This window comes from Equus asinus, chromosome 12, assembly GCF_041296235.1.
Source record: "Equus asinus isolate D_3611 breed Donkey chromosome 12, EquAss-T2T_v2, whole genome shotgun sequence".
Classification (NCBI taxonomy): Eukaryota; Metazoa; Chordata; class Mammalia; order Perissodactyla; family Equidae; genus Equus; species Equus asinus.
Window position 1 is genome coordinate 56531401 of NC_091801.1, and position 26773 is coordinate 56558173.

Consider the following 26773-nt stretch of genomic DNA (forward strand, 5'->3'; position numbering starts at 1 on the left):
TAATTTTTTCTACTATTGATTAATCTGCTACACAATTCTTTTAGCAGCTTTATAGTATTACATCATATGGCTGCACTATACTGTGTCTGCGAAAATGTAGATATTCATGCAAAGGAGTAGGTTCACATCAAATTAAAATGAATGTCTTTAACAGTTTTATGCAAGGTAAATCAAGATAATAAGGGGATCAAGGTCACTGTTGAGCAGAAAACAAGTAGCAAAATAGCAAGTTTCTAAGATCTGTATGAAAGAATTAGGGCAGCCCCCAAGCTTGTTGATGATGCGTATATGAGTGTAGGGGTGTGATCAGGGTATTATATTGTAGGTCAACTACAGCTATAAAGATTACTCAAAAGGTATGGAACAATGTTAAAGCGCTCATGTATTTTGCACAGTATAGTTATATACACATACACAGATACTGATACAGGAACAGATATAGGCATAAATGTAGGACATCATCACCAAATTGTTGCGGTTTATGGAGTTAATGTTTTCAGTTTAGAGAATAGTTCAAGCTGGCACTGATCGTGCAGGCCTGGATGGAAGAACATTCTAAGTATTCATTCTTTGGAGAGCAGCTGAAGGAACCAGTGAAACAGGTTCCTACATTTTATGCAACCAGTGTGGCTCTTTGACAGGGTTAATAATGCATTTCACAGTGAACTTCACGGGCCAGTACCTCCCACTCAGCAATATTTTGGGGCTTGTTAAAAATCTGGATTTCTGGAGTCACCCTAAACCAAATAAATCAAATTCTCAGATTGAGCACACTTCCCAGGTGATTCATATGGAAATCAAATTATTAGAATGGGAATTAATTTAGAGAATTAAGAAAAAAACACCTGTGAGTTCTTTAGCATTAGGGATTTTTTTTTCTTATTTGTATTGCTGACAGTGCAGTTCCTGGCTTATGAGAGGTGATGGTTATATTTTTTTACATTGACTGTTTGTTTTAATACTTGTAATGTAATAAGTCCTTGCCTTGTACTATAATATGTTTCTCCAAAACATCTTGTAACAACTTTTCAAACAATCCTCATAATCTCTGTGACTGTGCCTTGTATACACTAGGAACTTAGGAATGTTGATTAGTGAATGGCTAAAATAATGTGTGGTGACACCTAGTTGCTCTTACCCCAGAACAGTGGGCTACTCCCGATTACCTGGGATGCTGCCTTCTGTCCCTGAAAGGATTCCTTTTGGGAGTCAAACCCTCTGCATTTAGCATCTGCCAAAATTTCCACACGACCGTGGATGAATGACGGCTGAGCCCTCCTGACTTCGACTTTGTAATCTATAAAATAAAAGAAGTTTTGCAGAGATTCCATGAGATAGTACTCATGAGGACACTTTGAAATCAATAAAGTAATTTGCAAATGTAAGTTATTATCCTTAGCCTCTCCATCAAGGTTATCCCCATCAAGAACTTTTCTACCTGCCTCACTTCTCAGGAGATCCAATCACGGCCCATTTACCTGTGGTAAGCTTGAGGCAAGATTACATTTAAGAAATCTGTGAATGTGTGAGATCCTTAAGAGACAGGGATGGCAAATAATTTGACCCATGTCCACCATTCACCTATGGTATCCAAGACCAACATCACTAAAGAATTATGGGGGGCAGGCAAAATAAGTGAAGAGGATTGAGAGGTACAAACTTCCAGTTATAAAATAAGTGTCAGGAGGATGTAATGTACAGCATAGGGAATATAGTCAATAACATTGTAATAACTTTGTATGGTGACAGATAGTAACTAGACTTATCGTGGTGATCATTTTGTAAGGTGTGTAAATAGAGAATCACTATGATGTACACTTGCAACTAATATGATATTATATGTCAATTATACTTCAATAAAACAAAAAAGAATTATGGTCCTCTGCTTCTTATGTGTTCAAAAGTCGCCTCACAAGCTTTCTCAACACAGTGCCACAGGCAGCCCCTGTGATTGATAGCCATTGATCCTTCAGTAGAACCTATTTGCCATCTCTGATATAGGATAAATCTATATATACGTATGTATTGAATTTGAGTTATGCACATATTTCTTGAACATGTGAGGTTATATTGTGTATGCAAAGGATGTGTGGGCTGTGTATATATATGTTTGTACATATATATGTGGATTCTGTATATATATATGTATGTATGTATTATATCTGAGATAGTATTGAGTATAACATAGGAGTGTGTGAAAAACAAAGAGACACCAAGAGGCTATTAATGCCATGTTTTTAGGCTAGGCTTTGACATTAAAAAATCACTATCAAATCTACTGAAAGGAATTGAAAGAACAGTATGAAGATTGTGTGGGTCTCCCAGCTGTCAGCAAGTGTTAGAAGCAGCCTCTCAGCCCAGGTGCCTGAACCAGAGTTTCTATTTTATTGCTGGGGAGACCACAGCTGGAGCCTTATTTTTTTGAATAAGGATATGAACCTGAAAGATTTGGATAATTTAGCTTTACAATGAACTGGATGTGATAATTAAATGAGATCTTAGTTTAGTTCCCTTGTGGTGAAAATACTGGTAGTCTTTTGGGATGATGTCTCAACCGTATCCCTTAGCATCTTATTGGAGTATTTCATGTTCTAAATGAATTCTCCCCTTCAAATAAAATTGTTCCTCTACTAATACACTAGCCAGTGTTAGATGCTAGATATGCAAAATCCCTGATCTCCCAAACTTTAGATTAAATGTTTCTCTTATGTGCTCCCATAGCACTTTTAATTTGCACTATTAAAATATATATCACAGGGACCGGCCCGATGGCGCAGCGGTTAAGTGTGCATGTTCCGCTTCTTGGTGGCCCTGGGTTTGCCGGATCGTATCCTGGGTGCAGACATGGCACCACTTGGCAAGCCATGCTGTGGTAGGCGTCCCACGTATAAAGTAGAGGAAGATGGTCATGGATGTTAACTCAGGGCCAGTCTTCCTCAGCAAAAAGAGGAGGATAGGCAGCAGTTAGCTCAGGCCCAATCTTCCTCAAAAAAAAAAAAAAATCACGTTGTGCCATAATTGCCTGTGTCTCCAACTGAAGTACAGACTCCTGTAGGACAAGACTGGTTCACTGTTGTATCTCTACTACTTAAACCAGGCGTTGGCAAACTTTTTCTGTAAAGGGTCAGATAGTAAACATTTTAGGATGTACAGACCATACAGTTTCTGTCTCAACTACTCAACTTGCCAATATAGTGCGAAAGCAGCCATAAAAAATACGAAAATGAATGGCAGTCACTGTGTTCCAAAAGAGCTTTATGTACAAAAAACAAGTGGGTTGAAATTTGTTCACTATTGCTTGACGTGTGGTAAGTGCTCAACAGATTTCTATTAGTAGTAGTAGTGGTCTGTTAATTTTGTTGAGTTAATAAATGAAAATCTAACGAAACATGATATTTGCATTTGTGGATCTTACATTCTAACAGAGATTAAAACACTTACAGCCTAGTATGAGAAGTCCTGTGCTGGGCCACGTGCAGTGTATTCTGGAACCCCAGAGAACAGGCATCCTATGAAACTGGGGGAGGGGATTAGAAAAGGCTTCCTGGAAGAGGTAGATTCTGAATTCTATTTTGATGAAAAAATAGAAGTAATATGCAGAAGATGAGGGGGAGAAAGGGTGTTCTAGGCTGAGGGAATAGCACCGGTCGAAGGCTGAGAGTCATGGAAGTCCATGACACACTTGGAGAACTGCAGGCGTTCATTATGGGAGCTTTAACTATGGAAGATGGTGCTGCAGTCTAGTCCCTCCACTTGTGCTCTAACCTCCTTGTCTATTTTACTTCGGGACCAACTCCATTTTTAAAAATTAATTCTATCTCTCTTACTGGTTCTTTCCCCTTAGTGGATAAACATGGTCAAGTATTTTCTGTATTTAAAACTACTGTTTCCATTTCTATTGTCACCACTTCCACCACCACCGTCGCCATCTTAGCTATCACCACCGACATCACCTCCATCATGGCTTACACCACCACTTCCACTGCCAACAGCATCTTCACCACCACCTTTGCTACTTCTGCCACTTTCACCATTTTCATCATTACCACCATTATCACCTCCAAGACCACCACTACTACTGCCCCCTTCACCTCTACTGTCTTCACCATCACCTCTGCTACCTCCTCCACCTCCTCTCCCACCATCACCACTATTGCCATATCCACAGTGAAACCTTCCTTTCGTCCTCCATCCCTCTAAATCAGTTAAGACAACCCCCCGTTTCACACACAACCTTCTTGAAAGAGTAGCATGCACTCTCTTTTTCCTCTTTACACTCTCATTTGCTGTTCAGCCAAATACAACCTCGTTTCTATTCTCATCACCCCATTGAAATTGTTTGAAATAAAGTCACTACTTACCATGATCATCATATTGCCACATTCAGCGGACACTTTGGTCCTTAACTTATTTGACCTTTCAGCGGTATTTGAGTCTGTTTGGGTTTTGTAATGCTAAAACCTCGGGTTGCCTCCTAATTTGCTGTCCTCTTCTTTTTAATCTTCTCTAAGGGCCCTCTATTATCCAGTTACCCCTAAATGTGGGTTTTCCTTGGCTGTTTGCTGATCTCACAATCTTTAGTCAACTGTGTTTGTAACCTTTCATACTCAGTTCCTACATCCAGTGAGTAAGAGCAAGGCAATTTGCTGCAAGTGAGTAAGAGAACTTGGGCAAAGAGATGAAAGTTTGGCATAGCTGCTGAGAGAAATGAGAAAGGGAGCTGAATAAGACGTGCCGGTCAGGGCATGGAGCCCAGCTGAAGTTGCAGATCTTAAATTTGTGGTGTCTTAAAACCACATAGTTGTAGATTTTTTCCAGCATCCTAAGAATAGGAAAAGAATTGATTAGGTGCAGATGTGGCTAGAAAAGGGGATAGAATTCTTAAATAAACTTCCTTATAGTCTTCACTGGGACTGTTTCCTAAGCTGACATATCCTTAAACAGTTGAGAGGTTATGGTTATCAAAAAACACTGATCTGTGACCATTTTGTAATTAAATCAACACATCCTTCTTGTTTCATATGAGAACTCTGTATTCTACTCACCCTTCATTTTCAAAGATACTGAAAGGTTTATATTTATTTTTTAAAAATTAAAATGGGATAAACTTAGATTTGTCTAGAGCCCTTGATGTGGTCTTTGTAGACTTTCTTAAGATGATCTTTTGGACACCATCGTGGAAAAGACAACATAAATCTGATGTAAACATCTGGAGCTGTGTCTGTTCCCCCCTTAAAAAGGGCTCCTCTGTATTTTCAGGACTGGGTCTAAACCAGTTTATTTTTAACCAGATCTTTATTTGACCATGCATGGGTAATTGCATGGCTGAATTCATGTGTATTATTGGTGTTCTGTTTCATCTTGCATTTTCTGTTGCAAATTCTTGGATATATTTCTTAAAATGATTTAAAGTCAGAGAAAATTATCTTTTGGATAAAATCCAAACATTTTCACATAGCCTTTCATCAGAGGTCCCCTGTCTGTTTCTCCCGCCTCGACTTTCTACTCTTCCTAACCTCACAACATATGCTCCAGCCACATGGAATTACCTTCAGCTCCTCAAACATGCCACACCATCTCTCGCCATCTTGTCCTTGCACATGCTGTTCATTCACAGTAGATTACATTCTTCCCTAACTAATAGCTGTGAAGTTTTCAAAGCTTCACATTGGGAAGTCTTCCCTGACACCCTAATGTTAACTGTATCATAGGACTAAGTACTTTGCATTGTAATAATTCCATCTTTATTGCTCCTGCTAGACAATAAGATCCTTGGAGACTCTGCTTTAGTCCTGATATACCTAATGCTAAGCACAGGGATCAACAATTGAAGGCATTCAGTAATTGCTATTTGGCTGAATGCATGAATGAATGAAATTACTCTCTCTGGTCCATTTTTCTTTTTAAATCACGTTACGCTGACATATTTGTGTCATAGTTTCTTGAATGTAAAATTCTGTTTTAGTAATATTTTATGTAAATATTGTTTCTCAGTGTTTTTGCATCTTTGTAGTTGTCTAATATTATTCATCAGAGATCTTGTGCTATTCCTGCTCCCATGAGCTTTACCTCCTCCACTTTCATGCATTTACTTGCTTCCACCTACAGGCCTCAACTGGTTCCTGCTGCAGCAAGAAGTATATAAGAAGCTTCCTGACAGACACTGAAGATTGCCTTGGAATCAAGCTCTCCTTTTTGCTGGTACCTGGTGTCTGTTCTTCTGCTCGTCTTACTTGTAAGTTCCTGCTGACCCGCCTAGGCTTTCGACCTTCTGCCTTGCCTTCCAGCTTTGGGAATATTCAGTTCATCTATGTCTTCTTATCTCTCGCTCATCTGCTGTTTACTCGGACTTTCCATGCAGGCACTGATTTTCCTTTTCTTCTTCCTTTCTGACTGACTGCAAAATCTTGACCTCTGACTCATTTGTGTGTTTGAATTATGGACTAAGCAATATGGTTGCTGTTTCATCAATTCATCTAGATCCCTTCCTCTGAATATGCCTTAGCTTTCCTGATCTTAGATACATGCATTATCATCTTTAGCTACAGGCTTGGTTTTGGCATATTATTTATTTTGAACAAGAATGCTATTCCCATTTTCTCATTTTGCGATTATGGAAGCTGAGGTACAAAGATTTATAAACTCCAAGTCAACTACTATGTTATTTATGGCATATAAACCAAACACACTCTAATGAATCTGAAAGTAGTGTTTAATCTATCACATACTAAATAAGTGTTCTTAATTGTGGCTGTGCATCAGAATTGTCTGTAGATCCTAAAGTACATGCATATGCCTGCCTCCCCGCTCCCCTTCCCCCAGAGAGCAACTAAGGCAGAATCTTGAGGTAGGACCTTGGCATACGTGTTTTCAAAATTTTGCAATTCTTTTTGATGGACAGCGTGGGTTGAGGTTGAGCAGCATTGGTGCACTAGTGATTGTCTGTACGTTATGCATTAGATATGACAGTGAGTATCTCAAGTGTTAGAGGACTAATAAAAGCCAACATTATTCATGGTTAACTGTATGCATCTAGTTTCTCATTTAATTAACCTTCAAATCAACACTAAGAGCTAGGTACTATCCATTAGCGGACGATTAAACTTAAGTTGAAAGAGGTTAAGTTACTGGACCAAGGTTACATAGCTAGTAGGAACTGCAGAGTAGGAATTGAAATCCAAGTCTGCCTTATGCTTAAACTTTGTGCTGTAGGACACATCAATAGCTCAGTGATCATACGTCACCATAAACAGTATATTGTAACTGTTATTAACCCATCAGTTTACTACCAGAGTTAATATGTTCAAAACAAATCTGATTGTCTTATTAGCCAGCTTGAAAATTCCTACAATCTCTTCATTGCCAACGAGATGAAGTAAATTTTCTCTGTCATGGTATAAAATATCCCTCACAATCTGTCTTGCAGCTCCCTCTTTAGTTCTACCGTCTCCATCATTTCATCTACTTCTCCATCGTTTCATCTAGTCATGCTGAATTTCCACACTTTTGTAACACATCAAACTCTGAAACAATGAAATGTCTTTGTATTTGGGTTTGAGGGTCATTCGAAGAACACATTAGTTCTCCTTCCCAGATTCTGAAGCAATTGAAGAAGAGTCACAGGAGACAAGGATCAATAGATCAACTTTATTATGAATAAAGTGGAATTGGAAGAGGCACCTTAGACTCGATGTCCTCCAGGACTGAGCTTACTCTCCTGTCACGGCTGAAGCAGCAGGATAACTCTAGCCCTCCCCTAGGGGCAGAGGAAGCTTGGGGCAGTCATACCCTGGAGGAGCACTCCTGCTGACTGTTGGAAGTGGAGCAAATGAACTGAGGCTTCACCTGTTAATGAGATGCTCCCAATCCCATCAATCCCATCAGCCATGATTGCATGTAGGGTGGAATGAGTGACAGGTTGAGGGAATCTCCCCAAGATCACTGAGAGGATTGAAGTCCCTGTTTATGATCTGAGATAGGAACTCGAAAAAAGAGAGTGGGTGACTTCCCCTAGACTTTTTATATGCAGTTTTCCCTGCCTTGAATGGCCTTCTCCACCAGCCCAAGTGTTGCTCCTTTGAAACCTTTCTGATTTCTGTTATGCAGAGCATGTGACTCCCTCTCTACCCACTTCATATTTCTTATGATGTACTTATCCTACAGCTTATGCATTTATACGTCTCTCGCTTCCAAGGACTGTGAGCATTTCCAAGCAGGAACCTTGTCTCATTCATTCTTGTAACCCCCAATGCTAAGCACCGTACCTGGATCATTGGTTCACTCCTCACAGGCCTTAAGTGTACTCCTGCAAGGTGTGACAGCTCCAAGCTGCCCTGCCCCTGTAGACGTGGCCTACAGTTATTCAGCTGCTCTGTGACTAGCACAGTACCTGGAACACAGCACCTGGAACATCATATAATGAAAGTTGAGTGAATGATTTAGTTACAGCAGATAATACCACGTGATGAAATTTATTGGATGCCACTCTGTTTCAGGGTGTTGGACTAAACCAATAGTAAAAGAGATATATTTTGAGAGTAGACCAAACACGGGTAAGATTGAGCAAATGTTATCATGGAAGAAATAGAAAAGTCACTCAAATGTCAAACAAAAACTACTGAATTGGGAATCTGTAAAATTCCATGGATTATACAGTGTTGATATTGTAAAACATATTTATATGCTTTCAACGTGCTATTTATAATATTATATAACTGATGTGAATGGTCACATATGTTCTTAGACATTAACTTATGGGAGATTTACTCGTTTACAAAACCCACATTCTATTAAATGGAAGCATTAAAGTTTTCTTGGAAATACTTATGCCATCTTATCATCTTCACAGTCAAGTTTTACAGCTTTCCTCATATTTCCTTTAGACTGGTATTTTATTTGAAAAGTTGAAATTTCTTGGATTTCAGGAAATAAATTGAAACTAGACACAGTCTCTCTTAGGTATTGCCATGTGAAATAATCAAATTAAACAAATATTGGAATGGAATATAAACAAATATATTCCTGTGCCTGTAAATCAGCTTAGTTCCTCGTCTGGTCCTGTGAACTTGTGGGCGAAATCACTGAAGACAGCAGGTCCACACGCTTACACTGTACCTTCACCCCTCTAGACACATACTCAGGGAATAGGTTTCTTTTTCCCTTCCAGAAAATTTCATTATATTTTCCTTCATTTAATACTAAATGTTTAAAGGAGAAAATAAACATGATATTAGAATTTTTATTTTCTCAAAGTTAAATATGAGAGGATGTCAGTAACGTACAGGGCATGGTCTGTAGGAGACGCTCGATAAATTACTGCTCCTAATGCTGCTTCACCACAGATGTGTCTTCAAATTTTCAGTTCTATAAGCTCCCAAAGGCCAATATCCATGCCTTATTAACCTTTGCATTGCTTGCATCACCTAGCACAATCTCTCAAACATATGAGATATACTTAATTTTGGTGAATAAGCGAATTAAATGAATTAAAGAGAATTGAATGGGACAGCATGTATAAAAACAGCTTGTAGATTATAAAATGCTGTCCAAATAATAAGGGCTAATATTATTTTTCCTGTTAAGAATAATTTTTAAATGTTTTTGAAGAACAACTACATTCAGAAAGGTACAAGGGGCCGGCTCCGTGGCCGAGTGGTTAAGTTCTCGTGTTCCACTGCGGCAGCCCAGGGTTCGGATCCTGGCCGCGGACATGGCACCGCTAGTCAGGCCACGTTGAGGCGGTGTCCCACATCCCACAACTAGAAGGCCGTGCAGCTAAGATATACAACTGTGTACAGGGGGGGTTTGGAGATAAAAAGCAGAAAAAAAAAAAAAAGATTGGCAACAGTTGTTAGCCCAGGTGCCAATCTTTGGGAAAAAAAAAAAGATTAAAAAAAAAAAGAAAGGTACAAGATCACAAATGTAAATTTCCAAATAGTGAACAAACTCATGTTACCAGCTCCCAACTGAAAACCAAAATATAACTAACATCCCAGAGGCCCCTCTTATGCTCTCTTCCAGTCACTGTTTCCCCCAGAGGTGAGGACTATCCTGACTTCTAACACTGTGGTTGCATTTTGCCAGTTTTTGCAATTCATAAAATTGAATCGTGCAGACTGTATTCTTTTTGTGCCTTACTTCTGCTCAATATTGTGAGATTCATTCATGTTTTTGGATGTAGCAAGAGTTTGTTCCTTCTCATTGCTGCATAGTATCTAGTATGAATTCACTTCAATTTACTTATCCTTTCTACTGCTGAGGGACTTTGGGTTGTTTCCAGTTATTATGAATAGTACAATGATATTCTTCTAGAGGTCTTATGGTGAAGATATGTACCTCTTTCTGTTGCATATATATCTAGAAGAGGAATTGCTGCAGGGTATGGGTATATTCAGCTGATGCTGCCAAACCATCTTCCAAAGAATTTATATCTAGTTACACTCACATCAGCAGCATATGAGAGCTCCAGTTGCTCTTCATCCTGGACAAAATTTGGTATTGTCTGACTTTTTCGTTTTAGCCATTCTGGTTGGTATGTGGTGGTATTATGCATTCCTGTGATAACTAATGAAAATGAAGACCTTTTGTTTTTGTCCAAACTTTCCTTTTTTTTAAATAGAGGTAACATTGGTTTATAACATTATATAAATTTCAGGCATACATCATTGTATTTTGTCTTCTGTGTAGACTACATAGTGTTCACCACCAAAAGTCTAGTTTCCATCTGTCATTGTACAAATGTCCCCCTTTACTCCTTAGTGTTTAGTGTTTCTTTGGATAAATAACCAGAAGTGGAATAGCTGGGTCATATGGTAGTTCTATTTTTAGTGTTTTGAGGAATCTCCTTACTGTTTTCCATAGCGGCTCCACCAGTTTGCATTCCCACTGGTAGTGTATGAGGGTTCCTTTTTCTCCACTTCCTCTCCAACATTAGTTATTTCTTGTCTTCTTAATAATAGCATTTTTGAAGGATGTGAGGTGATATCTCATTGTGGTTTGATTTGCATTTCCCCAATAATTAGTGATGTTGAAGATCTTTTCATGTGCCTGCTGGCCATCTGTACATCTTTTTGGAAAAATTTCTGCTCAGATCCTCTACCCAGCTTTTAATTGGGTTGTTTTTGAGTTGTATGAGTTCTTTATATATTTTGGATATTAACCCCTTATCAGATATATGATTTACAAATATCTTCTCCCAAAAGGTATGTTGTCTTTTTGTTTTGTTGATGGTTTCCTTTGCTGTGCAGAAGCTTTTTAATTTGATGCAGTCCCAGTTGTTTATTTTTTCTTTTGTTTCCTTTGCCTAAGGAGACATTTCCAAAAACATATTTCTAAGACTAATGTCAAAGAGCATGCTGTCTGTGTTTTCTTCTAGGAGTTTTATGGTTTCAGGTTTTACATTCAAGTCTTTAATCCATTTTGAGTTGATTTTTTGTATGATGTAAGTGGTTTACTCTCATTTTTTTGCATGTAGCTGTCCAGTTTTCCCAACACCATTTATTGAAAAGACTTTTTTCGCCCATGGTATGTTCTTGGCTCTACTGTCAAAATTTAGCTGTCCATAAATGTGTGGGTTTATTTCTGGGCTCTCAATTCTGTTCCATTGATCTGTGTGTCTGTTTCTGTGCCAGTACCATGCTGTTTTGATTACTGTAGCTTTGTAGTGTACTTTGAAATCAGGGCAGGTGATGCAAGGAAATTTTTTCTTAACTGGCTATTTGGATGTTGTCTTCTATGAAGGGTCTGTCCAGGGTTTTGCATGTTTTTTTAATGAAGTTTCCCTCTTTTTAAAAGTTCTGTAAGGGTTCTTTATATATTCTGGATACAGGTTCTTTGTCAGATAGAGATATTGCAAATATCTTTTGTGTGAACAATTTTAACCTGCTGTCTATTGAGAGTAAAACCACTCTACAAGCAACAACTACTGGTGGTGTCAAGCTGGTGTACAATAGAAGCCCCTGAGTAGATTTTACAAGGTAGCAGGTCTAAACCCTCATTCCTGAGCAAGTGAATCAGAATCTCTGAGAGTGGGAACCAGCTCTAATATTGTTCACCAGTGTACCCCCTGTACCTCGTAAGCTGTATGCCTGATGTTGAAATAGATATTTAAAATTTAATGTTTAGTTCGAGTCATTCTTTCACTAAACTGTATGTAATCTAATTTGAATGCCTTTTCTCACATGATTAAAGTAAATCACATAGTTTATAGGGCTTGATAAATAGGGAAAAATAAAAATTTATCTTCGTGTGTTTACTCTGTATTCATTATTATAATAAAATGAACTTTCCAATAGAATCTTTAATAATATCCTCATATAGAATGAAAGAATCTTTTTAAATTACTTTTTATCTTATTCCTCATAAAGTGATAATATGATTTAAAACATATTTAAGGTACATTATGCAATTTTATATTTTAGCAAAAAAGGTTTATGTGTCAAAAAAAGTTGGGGTATGTTGCTCTGGAAGGGCAAATGTATAGAAACGGAAAGGCTCAGGTTGTGGCTCATGATTAACAGTATAAGGAGGGCTGCGCAGCAATGCAAAGACTCCTTTCAGGAGGCCATGACGACCCACTATGAAGAGTAATCACATGGAGTTTGAATTTCCATTTGGATGGAAATTTCCACAGTGAGTCAGATTGGAAGACCTCTAACAGGGCCTTGCAGCTTTCAATTCTCTATATTTTTGCAATGTAAGACACTTGATATAGTACAAACATAATTCTTCCCTTGCAGGTGAAATCTTCCCTCCTCATTCCTCTTGATGTTCTTGCCCTGGATGCAGAGGCACACGTCAAGCTTAGGGCTTTGGAAGTCCCCCTTTGAAGGAGATTTCCCCAAAAGGATACTTACCTGTTCCTGAGCTCGCAGAGAGATCCTCCTTTCACCTCCTTCTTCCTTTTGGTTTTATTCTTGCTCTGTATTTTTAGGGACCTCCTTCAGCTGGATTCAAGATGTTCTGTGAAATGGAAATATAGCAGAGTGGAAAGCAAGATTGACAGTGAGACTCCTCAGTCTGCCATTGATGAAGGATAATTTGTTCAACATTAAATATAAAAAGCTCTGCCTGATGGTTACATTATAACCAGTGGGGTGTCTTGTCAGCCAACATGCTGGGAAACAAGTTTATACAACTCACCCTTTTCAGTAATTATTGCCTTTAAGTGAGAGCATCCAAGCATGTTAAATGAGACTTAGTTCATAATTGTCAGATATTAGTATAATGGATTCAGCTAAAAGGATTTCAGACAATTGGGCCAATTTGGCCTTCTGTTCTAGAAGCTGCACATTGCATGGTATGAACATGCTCCTTGAAATTGGATAGAGGACAGTGTGAGTGAGTGGACGCTTGGCTTTAGTTATGAACATTTCCTGACTCATTCGCCACCCAACACCACATCGCTGGCTTAAGGCGGGCCTACCTCTAACAAACAAAAATATCTGTAGGAAGTCATCGACCCCGGGGTGCACTGAATCCAGAGTCTAATTCTCAGGGTGAAAACCCACAATCAAAAATATTTTCAATTAGCTTCTTAGCTTGCATTTCCAAGTGTTATATGAGATTTGTTAGGCAGTTTTTAGTCTTATGTTAAGAAGTGAGCTGTGCCTGGATCCCCAGGATGTGTCCTGAACCATTCAGCATATTGTACTGGTACCCAGGATTGTAAAAGTTTTGGTATGAAGAAAAATGACATTTCAAGTTACTTTTTTCTTAAGTCTCTAATACATAGGGTGTATACCCATGATAGGCAAACACGTCAGTTCTGGTAGTAACAGTCAGCATGTCGAGGCTGGGTCTAAATTTTCACAGCTTGTTAGGGTTGGCATGTTATTTACAGAGTTAGGAAGCTTTTGAAGAGATCTTGCAATGTTGCCTCAGGAATATTTTGGGAGATTCCAGGGAAAACATGATTATTTTGATAAATAGATATCCGAGGTATTCGGGGATCTCCAACCTAACCTCAGAAGACTTTTGAATAGGGACAGAATCTCCCTGGTGAGAACACTCACTTTAGAATTCCCCTTGATTATAATTGTATCTGGAAATCCTTGAGTATGACAAAGTTTTGTTCCTCAGCCATACCCAAATCTAGTATGGACTAAACATAGTTTTTTCTGTCTTTTAAAAAGTGCTTATTAGTTTGCACAGGCAGTACGTGAATACGTTCTTGTGGGAATAGTTCAAACAGTGAAGAACTGTATTCAGGATTAAAGAGTTATTCTCCCTGAATTCCTGCCTCTAATCCTAGTCCAGCTAACTCTGCCCCAAAAGTAGTCACCATTAATAGCAGAGTATCATGGGTATCATTTTCTGCTCTTTTCAATGCATTTACATTCATATAGATGAACATATACAAACATATAGTTTAGCAAGTATTAAAGGAATCAGAGTATGCGTTTTTTTGCTATTTGCTTTTTCACTTAAAAATAGAAAGTAATTATGTTTAAACCAGAAACCGGATTTGGGGCTGCATCCCTGTTTACAAACCCAGAATTGGAGTTTCCCAAAGGCCTCCCTCACCTGTGGCCCTGGCTATGCTGTTTCATTTCACCCCCCATTGTCCTTCTGGTTGTCTCACAGTCCAGCTGCATCAAGAGGAAAAACATTCCATTCAGTGCAACAATTTAGAAAGCCTTGGTTGACTCTTCAGATTAAGATATACATAAAATCTTTGAACCAACAGGGTGAAAAAATGGAAAGACTAATAAAAATTTCAATCAGGAGCTAAACAGTCTACATAGATAGGCTGCCTATCTTTCTATATTTCTCATAGCCTCAGAGATGGAAATGGATCACTGCTAAAAAAATGGGTCCATCTGACCTATTATCCCTTATTTCTGCCAAATTCTAGCAGCTTCTGTAACCCTTCCTTTGTGACCACTTGACAACCCGGCAGAAGGCAAGTGCTCTTCTCTGCACCAGTTGAGCTTGATTGCATACAATCTTTGCCCCCAGGGGTTCTCACCCCACCTCGAGTAGGAGAAATGGCCCCCTGCTCATCCTGTCAAGACTCCCAGGCTGCACAGTGAATAGGGGGAGAAATCTCATTTTGGAGACAAGCATTTTCTGTGAACTCTATTAAGCGACAAAGCAGCCAGCCTTTAACAGAGGTCACATTTCTAGGATATAATCACCAACTTCTTGGGTGCAATACCAGCCCCTGCCTGCGTCCACTCTTTCCATGTTCGTCAGTGTGATTATTTCACGGTAACAGCTTTCTCGAGGGAGCCGGAGATGCTTTCTGCACATTTTAATGAGCCTGTCATCTCGCCTCAATTTTTTTCCCTTAGTCTTTATTTCTTTTTTGATTCCTTTCTTTCATGTTGTGAGCCGCATGTATTTGGAAGGCCAAGAGAACACAGGGATTTTAAATGTCATCTAGCGTTGATGAAAATCCATTGTCTTCCCCTCTTGAAATTTAGCAATATTGCATCTTTTTGGTTTAACAGGGTTACAAATACTGTATACAAATTCTGTATCTGTGTTCTGAGAAAAAAAATAATTGGACATGAAACATATGTTAAGTATGATTATAATAAAGAGCATTAAAACAGATATCCCTGTGTAATAAAAGATTTCAGAGACTTAGCCAAAGACCCAGCAAATTTGAGATTCTATGATTCTAGTTTTACTAGATTTCATGAAAAGAACTAGATGATCTATATATAGACACGCTGGTTCTAGCACTAACATTTTTATTTTTAGGTGTTACTTCATTTAGCAGTAAATACTGAACTTTGTATTCACAAAAATTTGGTGTTTATTTTTAAGAACAGAAAATAAACAAAGCGGTGGTCAAAATATTTGATTTCATTTCTATTACTCATACCATTCCATATTTACTAAATTTATACTCAATTTTCAATAGGTTTAATTATGTTTTCTCACATTAGAGTTTGATTTTTTTTATACTAAATTTACCCTGGGATTTAGTATAAAAGGATAGTAGAATAGGATTTGATTTTATAAATAAGTTTACCTTGGGATTTACTTTGTAAGGAGTGTAGATTAGGGCATGTTTTAATGAATTTCAGCTACCCATTGAAGATTTTTTATTCTAATTTTTTCAGATGGCTTTTGTTAATGAATGATGTGTGTGACTAATGCTCCCTGTAGCTTCACCTACTTAAATTAATCTGGCTCTTTATCCTTTGTAAACATATGTATGATCAGCTTCAATCAGATTTTATGAAAACAAAGGAAATTATTCCCCATCTTTTCCCAGGAGGTTTACAAATGATACGCGTTGAACTAATCCAATTGGACCAATAAGATTATTTTTGTGTGTATATGCAAAAGGGCGTAGATTGCTCAATAATACATGAGAAAAGTGAAATTACTATTTTCCTTCCAGCTTATTTGCGTCTGGATCTGGAGGAGAAGGTGTTTGTGGGCTAAGAACCCAAGTGGCTGCTAACTCCAAGACTTTTCCTTAGGAATGCTGCTCTCTCTTCCTCTGGAAATGATGGTATATTCAACTCAGACAGAGAAGATGATGCTTTGGCTCACTTTTTCACTCACACCTCTTTTTCTGGCAGTGATGAAGGGCTTGTAGGCACAGACTTAGGCTCCCACCTGGCCACCAGGGTGGCAGAACTAAAGCCCGGGTATCCAGGCCAGTTGGCTGAGAGGAGGACATACCCTATGTCTGAGCCTAGGTGTGGGTCTATGAGGCTGCCCCTCAAACACCTCCAGAGGGTGTGTTTCGGTCTGCTATAACTAAATATCTCAGACTCCATGGCTTATAAAAACCGGAAATTTATTTCTCACAATTCTGGAGGCTAGGAAGTCCAATATCAAGATGGCAGCAATGGTCACATTCTGGTGAGAGCCCTCTTCCTTGTTCATAGAAGGTATCTTTTTGCTTTGTCCTCAAATGGCAGAAGAGGCTGTGGATCTCTGTGAGGTCTCTTATAAGAGCATGAATTCCATTCATGAGGGCTTTCCCCTCATGACCTAGTCACCTCCCAAAGGCCCCACCTCCTCATACTATCACCTTTGGGGGTTAGGATTCAACATGTGAATTCTGGGAAATACAAGTGTTCAAACCATAGCAGTGTGCTTCCCTCCTCAGCTCCACCTTTACTCGCTGGTGTTTCCAAACCTCCTTCCTTGGTTCTTCTATCTTTTCATGCTGCATAAACTCCCTGATAATTTCACCAAAGCCGTGGTTTTCACGATCACCTGACAACTCTAAAAAATATGTCACCAACCTAGACTCTCTCCCGAGATCCAGACTCAAATATTCAGCACTCTATTGGATATTTTCATTTGAATACACTATTGATTCCTCAAAACCATCAGGTCCCAAGATGAACTAAATATCTTTGTTCTCAAACTTTCTCTTGTGTTTCTTATCTGAGGGAGTGACACCATCCAACCACCAAAAATGGAACCATAATGTATTCTTTCCTCTTGTCATTGTCCACATTCCAGGTCAGTAAATTCTATAAATTTTGTCTCCTAAGTTTATATCAGATTCTTCCTCTGTTTTCCATGACCACTTCCACTATATTAGATCAGTTAGTAAATTTCTTTATTATTTTGTGGACGAGTGAGTAGATAAGGAGATGAGCATTTTTCATAGATGTAGCGCACTCTTTGTAGGCTGGGTTAAACACTGAACATATTAACATCCCCATTTTCCTTCTTCTCATATAACTTTTATAAATATAATTTTTAAAGACTATAAATTAGTTCAAGTTTAAAGACAAGCCATTTGCCTGTTGCTGCTATGTACTTTGCATCAGTTTATTTTTCCACTAACAATAACAAGCTTTTAACAATCTGATAGGCAAAAAGCTGTACTTGATCCTATTTTAAAGTCATAATTTCATTATCATTGCTAACTTCTGACATTTCCATACATTATTATTGCTTTCTATTTTTATTATGTGAATTACCTGTTCTCATGAATTTTTCAGGATAATATAATAAAATTTAAATAATATTTCAATTGAGTTGGAGAAGCTCTTTATGTATTGAGCATATGAACCTTTTCTGGGAGGGTGGTTCATGTGTGGTAATATTCTTCTTTTACCCTGCCATTGGCCTTTCAATTACCCTTTGTCATTCAGAAATATTTTGTATGTAGTTTTTATGTAGTCTTCTGGTGTTATCCTTTATGTCTCCACAATGTTGTCTAACTAGTCTCTCTCTCTCTTTGGTCTCCTTGCCCTTCTGCTGGACTCCAACTTGTTCCAGAATTATCTTTTCACAACACAAATCAGCCCTGTTACTTCTTGCTTAAAATCCTTCAGTGGCTTCCCATTGTCCATGTGGGAAAGCCCATATTGATTTTAGCACAGCAAAGAAGGTCTTTTGTGATCTGGTCCCTTGCTGCCTCTCTGATTCCTAGTCTATCGCTCGCCCTTACCAGCCACTTAACCCACCAGCGCTTACATACACCCTGTGTGCAGCTCATGGTAGAGTCTTTGTCCACAGTCCCCTTTGTCTGGAATGTCTTTCCTCTTGCCTCTTCCTCTTAGGGAATTCCTACTTCTCATTCCAAGCTGAAGCACGGTTGATTATTCCTTTCTTTATGCCATCATAGAGTGTATATTCCTCTTTTGCACTGTTTTCCCAAATTTGCTGTAATTGTGTACCTGTAGTCTTATTAACTTAATAGCTTTCTCTAATGTATATCCATTCTTAATTCAAACAAAACTATTCAAAAAGGAAACGTTATGTCTCTAGTGTAAATGGAGATGCAGTGTTACTTGCAATAGATATGAGAAAACCACAGAAATAAAAACACAATTACTACAAAAATCAAACAATGTCCCAGGTAAAATCATCTTGCATATCAATGTGAGACATGCTACCTTTTGAAAAGCTCTGCTCAACTGTACCGCTTACCAAATTATCCAAATGTAGGCTTTTAAAGAGAGATTTTCTGGAGAAGATTTACAGACCATCATACAATCCCAGCTTATAAAAAAGACATATATTTGTAAAAAGGGCTAAACAAATCTTTAAATAATCACATTTGTTTTCAGTTATTGTCACAGTAAAAAGTATCATCTTAACCTTGTACAAATGGAGCAAGTCTTGGTTGACAATACACTGACAATTCTAAACAGAGTGTGATGGAAATCTTTAAAAGTGCTTTTTAGCTCATCTTTCCCACAGCCTTTGTCTTAATTTGGGAGGGAAAGTATTAAATACAGATAAAAGAAAATGAGATCAGTAGGGCCATGAAAGTGGGATATTATGACTCAAGGGGCGGATGTCATTATAGAAAACTCCGTCAGGCTGACTTTCTTAGATTATACGGTAGGTTGAATATAAACTTAGAATAAAACACAGTATTATATTTAAATTTAGGAATGGTCAAGGACTACTCCTCGGCTAGACTTAATTACATGTGTCATTTGACTTTGTGGTACTCTATGTTCACAAAAATCTCAAAGGGATCCATTATTTATCTTAAAAGTTTAAATATACAATTCACATGACTTTTCATTATTCTCTCTCTTTTTCTTTTCATTTCTAGGTGCTGATTTGTATATTCAATAGAAAAAAAAAGCAGTAAAAATAGTCTGCATTCAAATGCTTTTATTATTTGATGAACAAGACAACATAGAAACTTAACATTTAATAAGTTGAGAGCTAGAAACAAAGAAAATTATTACTTAAGACTTTTCAAATTTGTTACACTTTCCACCCCAGGATTATAAACTACCAATTTCTACCAAATGCATAAAAGTGCTGGCAATCTTAGAAATTTCAGAGGGAAGAGTAAGCATTAACTAGTAGTATAAAAATAGAACTTTGTGACCAGTAATGAAGGAGTGTTTATTTCCTACATTACTCCAAAATATATAATTTTAGTTGTTCCTTTTCAATTACAACCTGATACAAAACCCCCTTTTCATTCAGGAAGGATGTTATTAAGTTTTCTTTAAAAGAAAAAAAAAGCAGCTGTGTGAAGGCAGGTCTCAAAAATGGCCCCAAAGATGAATACAATAGCTTATTATCATGATTCTATATTTTAATGAGATGAAGTCATACTGTTTAATTCTTTATCCTTTGAGCTGCTTTTATTACCAGTCACCATTTGTGATCCTAGGCTGTGAGAAAGGCATTTACTTTAGACAAAGCTGAAATTACACTCATGAATCCATGAGCTTTTGTGCTGATAATGGCTGTCATTTTGTTCTGTTATCCCATCTGTGATTTCAGGGTTTCTCTAGACCTTTAGCTGCAGTTGGAGATCACAGGCCAGTGAGATTCCCCTTCCATTTGTGAAAGCAGCCTGACATCCTCAACATCTGGCTGTAGAGTTTTGTTGAGTTTCTCATGACTGCTCTCTCAGAGAGGTCAGTGGGGAGGCTTCGGGGCACCATAATCCCTGTCCCCTAAATTTTACACAACATGTGTGGGGTTCTTCCCCCCTATGGAGGGGTTCCATAGCTTCCAGAAGATTCTTCAAGGGTCCATTAATTTTAAAGAGGTTGAAAACTGCTCCTGCAATGCCTCATTTTGTTGTAATTTACAGTCCTAGAGCAACTGCCTCCACATTGTGTAGACTCTAAATCATTTTATGGTGAGATTGGAAAATCTCTTTTTATATAGTATGGGACAATATACGTAACAAATATTTACCATGTAACCATTTGTAAGTGCATCATTCAGTGGCATTAAATACATTCACACTGTTGTGTAACTATCATTGCTATCTATATGTAAAGTGTTTTCATCTTCCCCAACAAAAACTCTCTACCCATTAAACAATAATTCCCTCTATCTTCCTCACCCGAGTCCCCGTTAACCTCTATTCTACTTTCTGTCTCTGTGAATTGGCTTATTCTAGACACTTCCTATAAGTGGAATCATACAATAATCGTCCTTCTGTGTCTGGCTTATTTCATTAAACATAATATTTTCAAGGTTCATCTATGTTTAGCATATATCAAAATTTCATTCCTTTTTGTGGCTGAATAAATATTCTATTATGTGTATATACCACAATTTGTAACCCATTCATCTCTTGATGGACGCTGGGGGTGTTTCTACCTTTTGGCTATTGTGAATAATGCTGCTATGAACATTGATGTACAAATATCTGTTTGAGTCTGCTTTCAATTATTTTGGATTTATACTTAAGAGTGAAATTGCTTGGTATGTGTCTTTTTATTAGGTTAAAAATCTAAAGTTAGTTTCTTCTTTTACCACCAAGAAAAGTTTCTGCCACAGAGCTATTCAAAGTGAGTTGTTATTCCCTAATTAGTTTGTTATTTGTAACTCTTCTGATATGAGTCCACCTGGGTGGTCTCCACGATCATACTATTTTCAAATTAAAAGCACTTTTCTCATGTTCTTGCCTGTGAAACCCATGGAAACAAAATCTATCATGGAAGAAGATAGTTTCTCTACAATCTATTTTGAGTATAGATTTCATAGATCCTATTCTCTTTCAACATTCATGACACATAGAGAATTTTTTACTCCATGAAAAAGATATCCTAGACATTATTTCTATACAATTTTCAGGATTTATTTTGCAAATTACTTGAAATGGCACCTGTCACCGATAAACAGGGATGAAAAATAAGGACATGTCATTCCCCTTGTGGAAATGATTATTCCAGACACGGCACTAATTTGCCAACCCTGAAAAAGTCAGTTCTGTTTATAAAGACCTTGATATATCCACAGAATTGAGAATTTTAAGTAAATATCATGAGCCTGGGTTTGCTGTCCCTGGGGTAATTGCTTAATACAAGTGTCTCCTGAGCTCTTTATCCTCAGAAACCATGCTAAAACAATGACATTATCAAGGTGTTGGAGGATGGGAGACAAAAAATTGAAGATGGGTTTATAGTGGGAGCTCACATTTTCACGGAGATATTTTGTCATTTCTCCTAAACTAATCCTTATGTCCATCAGCAAGCAAGAGAGAGGCAATGGACATATCCCTTTGAGACACATTGTTAATTATCCTAAATAATGTGGTAGATGCTGCCGGCTAATTGGAATGGAAATCAAGTCATCTCAGGAAACTGCAGCTCCCACATCACCTCTTCTACTCCCTCCTGTCAGGTTTGCTCTGGGTTATTATCTCTGGTTCTGTACGTTTGCCCCCATTCTGGATAGCAGTGGGAACACAAAATCAAAGGTTTTGAAGGTGTTTGTACTTCTGTATTTGAATTCCATCTGCATCTCTACCAAATGGATTTCTGGATCCCAAGTGAATTGTTCAGAGACAGTGGGCAATGTGGGGCCGTGGTTCAGAGAACCCAATTTGGGAGTCAGGCCAATTTGGATCTGACTCTGAACTCTGCTACTTCTTAGTTGTGAGTCCTTAGATAAGTCATTTAAACATCCTGAGCCTCAGTTTCCTTCTTTGTAAAACATTTTTAATAACGCCTTGTCTGATTGTTATGAGAACTAAATAGAATAAAGTTGCTAAACTCCTATCATTATTGAATGGCTGCTTTGTGCTCATCACAGTAGTGAATGCTTTAAATACACGTTATCTCTAGTTGGAACAATAAAAGTGTCAGGTGAGCGTTACCTATGCCTTGAGTTACCAATCAGGCAGCTTACTCCAAGAGCTTCTTTACAGCACCAAGTCTCACCTCACCCCCACCTTCAATTCATTCTCCAAAATATGATTGTGGTAATCACTCTAAAATGGAACTTTGATTATATTAGTTCCCTGCTTGAAATATGTCAGTATCCTCTTATCACCATCAGGACTATGTTTAGACTTCTTAGTACGGCATTCTAGTGAGATGTGACTTCTGCCAACTGTTAACCATTTCTCCCGCTCCTCCCTTGTATTTGTCATCAAGTACAGTTAAATATATGAAGCTTCACACACGCCCTGTTCTCTTCCACAGCCCCTCCGCTTCTTTTCCAGGGTAGCATGCACTCTGCCTCGCTGGCCAGACTCAAATGTCTAGAAGCCTTTCTTGATACCTTCACATAATCTCACTATAAGTTTTCTTGACTGCAATGGACACAAAGCTGTGGCTCGCAGAGAGTCAGAACTGTCTTTCATTTTCTGAATGAGAATACTAAGCATCTTTCCTGGCCTTTAGTAGCTTTCAATTAATATTTACTGAATTGATGAATAAGTGCCTGTCAGTCCTGTGAAGGTATTCAGCATGTCTCCTCATGGCTCATGCCCTGAACTTTTCCTTCTCTACGCAAAACCGGAGACACAAAGCTAGGTTTCCTTATGAACGTACCTCAGTGGATTCAGCTTCCCATAGCATAACTCAGGCTTGGCTTATGACTCAGGTAGTAAATTGAACATATGGGTTTGTCTCTCCTCCCTCTCAAAAATCCACTGAAATGATAGTAGAAAAGTAAAAAGGGAATACAGTCTCATGAGTACAGAGATCTGGAGTAGGGGCATCAGCACACCAAAAATTTTAACCAATTTCAGGTAGACTAAAAGCGGACAGGCTCACATTGCTGGTTAACGCAGAAAGGAGGGACTCATGGCTCAGTGCACGGAGGGTAAAACTGTAGTGGAAGCGGAATGCATTTTTTTAATGCTAATTCTATCAGATTGAGCAGTAGGAGGAGGGGCAGAAGTCAGATGACTGGCCTTGGTCACTAAGATCTGATGACCAGCAGCTCCCACTGGTTTATCCTACCCTCTTCCTCCACTGCTGCATGTGCTGTGCTGGCATTTGCCCACAGACTGAAGCCAGATAGGTATCTTCCAAAGAAACAGAACACTCTTCCTGGGAAGAATATGGACTCTCAGATGGAGACTAGCACTCCTGATTAGGGTCCTCCTTGTCTTGGCATTTGGGGGTGGGAGGGTTGGGGAGCAGTCTGCCTTCCTGCTCCCTACCTGCAGATCCCAGCTGAAGCCTGCAGATCAATCTCACCTAAACAGAGTTTGCATTCTTCTGCTCTTTCATCCACAGGACAGCCCTGTGATGCCAGGTCCATGTATCAGTCAACCATCATTCATAAATATGAATAGGAACCAAAATTCACCAGCCTTTTTGTGTGTGTGAGGAAGCTCGGCCCTGAGCTAACATCTCTGCCACTCTTCCTCTATTTTATGTGGGATGCCACCTCAGCATGGCTTGATGTGCGGTGCTGGGTCCATGCCTGGGATCTGAACCTGCGAACCCCAGGCTGCCGAAGTGGACCAAATGAACTTAACTACTATGCCACCAGGCTAGCCCCATCACGACCCTTTTGAGGAGATCCAGCAGTGTGAAAAAGAAGCATCAAGGGAAGAAACAGAAAAATTGACCTCTAAGGAAACAGAGATAATTCACAGTAGGAGAGAACATTTTTTAAGCAATTTTGATTTTAAGAGATATGGTACCTATAAAATAAGAATAGACTGTGATGAAAAGGAATGGCGAACAAGCAAAGAATTTATAGAAATAAAAGTAATAACAACTGAAGGACTGGAATAAGCAGTCAAGGAACTTCCCAGAAGGTAAAATAAAGAGACAAAGACACTGAAAATTACAAGAAAAAATTTAAAGAGAAAACACAGAATATCAATACAGAAGAGTAAACATCTGAAAATAATTGCAAAAAGGAGACATAAAATGAATAGATGGAAATAATTCAAGAAATATAAGAAAACAAATAAATAAGAAAATGCCAAACTGAACCAAAGCAAAAGCAGCTTCCCAGTGCTGGCAAGAGATGAAAATATTCAGATTGAAGAAGACCACTGAGTCCTGAGCAGAATAAATCTCAGCAGATCTTCATTTAAACACGCCCTCATGACATTTAGAACACCACAGATAAAGTGAAGATCGTAAAAGTCTTTCAGAGAGAAAAGAATTATCTAATAACGTAAAGGGATTAGTGGGAAAAGGATGGAAGATGGAGGGGGTAAAGACAGGGAAAAATGTACGGTGTTGTGTTCTTAATTATATGGATAGCTCACCTACTTGCACAAATCAGGCAACTGTGATGTGTTTCTATCAAAAGATGATGAAGACAGACGGTCTCTTCTCTCACGGTGCTTAAATTCATCACATACAGGAAGTAGTCTCCACATACTGTCTAAAGTCAATGAATCAAGAAAAAGAACTTTTAAGCATATTATAAAAAACATACACATAAACAGTAAAATAACTAAAAAATGTGATTCATGGAGGTTGAACAGGGAAATGGAAGGAGCAAACGCAGAAGCGCTAGCTTTCACATCTTTTCGAGATGTTTAAAGTGGATTGATTGAGAAATAGGATTAAATATGCGTTATTTAGGCAACGTAACCAACAGAAGGATGAAAATCAGAAATGGTAAGCAGAATGTCCTTTGCCCTCTGGGGAGTGGGGACCAGGACATGGGAGGGGAGTTTCCTTTCATCCGAATCTTCTCGAATGGTTTGAATATGTAGGCATGACTCATATGAAAAAATGAAAGTTAAAAAAACAAAACAAATGCCTTTGCAGGGCCTGTAAGTCCTTCCATACCTTACCCTTAAGTTTTCTTTCCAGTGTCGTTGTCTCCCGCGGCTCCCCTCTCGGCCCTCCCTGTCCTCAGTCATTCAGACACATTAGCTGTTTGAGCGTTATTTTGTCTTTGTGTCTTTCCCAAACTATTTCTCTGCCTTTGTGTTTCTTCCAGACTCTCACCAGTCAACTTCTTTCAAGATGCCACTTTCACATCTTCTTGTGAAGTCTTTTCTTACTCTGCGAGACTTAGGTCCATGGCTTTTGGAAATCCTCTATCAGATGCTTAACACATGATGTTGTCACTGTTTCTGTGGCCGTTACCCTCATGGCTATGAGCTCCTTGAAGGTAGGAACTATATCTGGTTCGTGTGTGTTTCTCAGTGCCTGCTCCTGTGCCTGCAATCAATAAATGTTGGTTGAAAGAATGAATGAATGACCATGACATTGTTTTGTTGTTCCTTGCAGTTCGGGCCTCCTTCCATAGATTCCACTATGGTTAATTTAGAGTTTTCCAGATACAGTCTGAGTGTATGCAGGGTTGGGCAGGGCGTGGACAGATTACTCAATCCAAATTATTTACTTAAAAATTTATTTAAATAATAATACTAACAACAACAGTAACAGTTTGTTGATTATTATGTGATGGTCACTGTGCTGCACACTTTGTGCAGATAACCTTGAATTCTCATGGGCGCTCCACAAGAAAGCTGTTATGTTCTCACTGCGTTGGTTTCCTGTGGCTGCTGTAACAAATTATCACAAGTGGATGGCTTGAAACAATGCAAATCTATTCTCTCAGAGTTCTGGAGGCTGGAAGTCCAAAATCAGTATCACTGTGCTGAAGTCAAGGAGTCGGCAGAGAAGGCAACACTCCTTCAGGAGGCTCTGAGCAGAATTCATGCCTTGCTTCTTCCAGCTCCTGGGGGTTGCTGGCATTCCTTGACTTGTGGCTCCCTCGCTGCAAGTTCTCCCGTTGTGGTCACAGTGCCTTTTCCTCGTCTGTCTCAAATCTCCCTCTGCCTCCCTCTCATAAGGATATATGTGATTGCATGGAAGGCCCACCTGGAGGATCTCCCCGTCTCTTAATCCTTGACTTAATCATACCTGTGAAGACTTTGCCATATAAGGGAACAGTCACAGATCCAGGGACTAGGACAAGGCTGTATTTCTGGAAGGGGCATTTTCAGTCACCATACCACACTTTGCAGATCTGGAGACAAAGGGATTAAGTGCCCTTGCCCGAAGACACGCAGGCATTAAGCAGCAGAGTCCGGATTTGGACCCTCCTCTGTTTTACCCGGAGTCTGTCCGCTCCTTCTTCTCTCTCTCTATCCCTGAATAATGCGTAATACCCTCAGACCTTTGCATTGCTG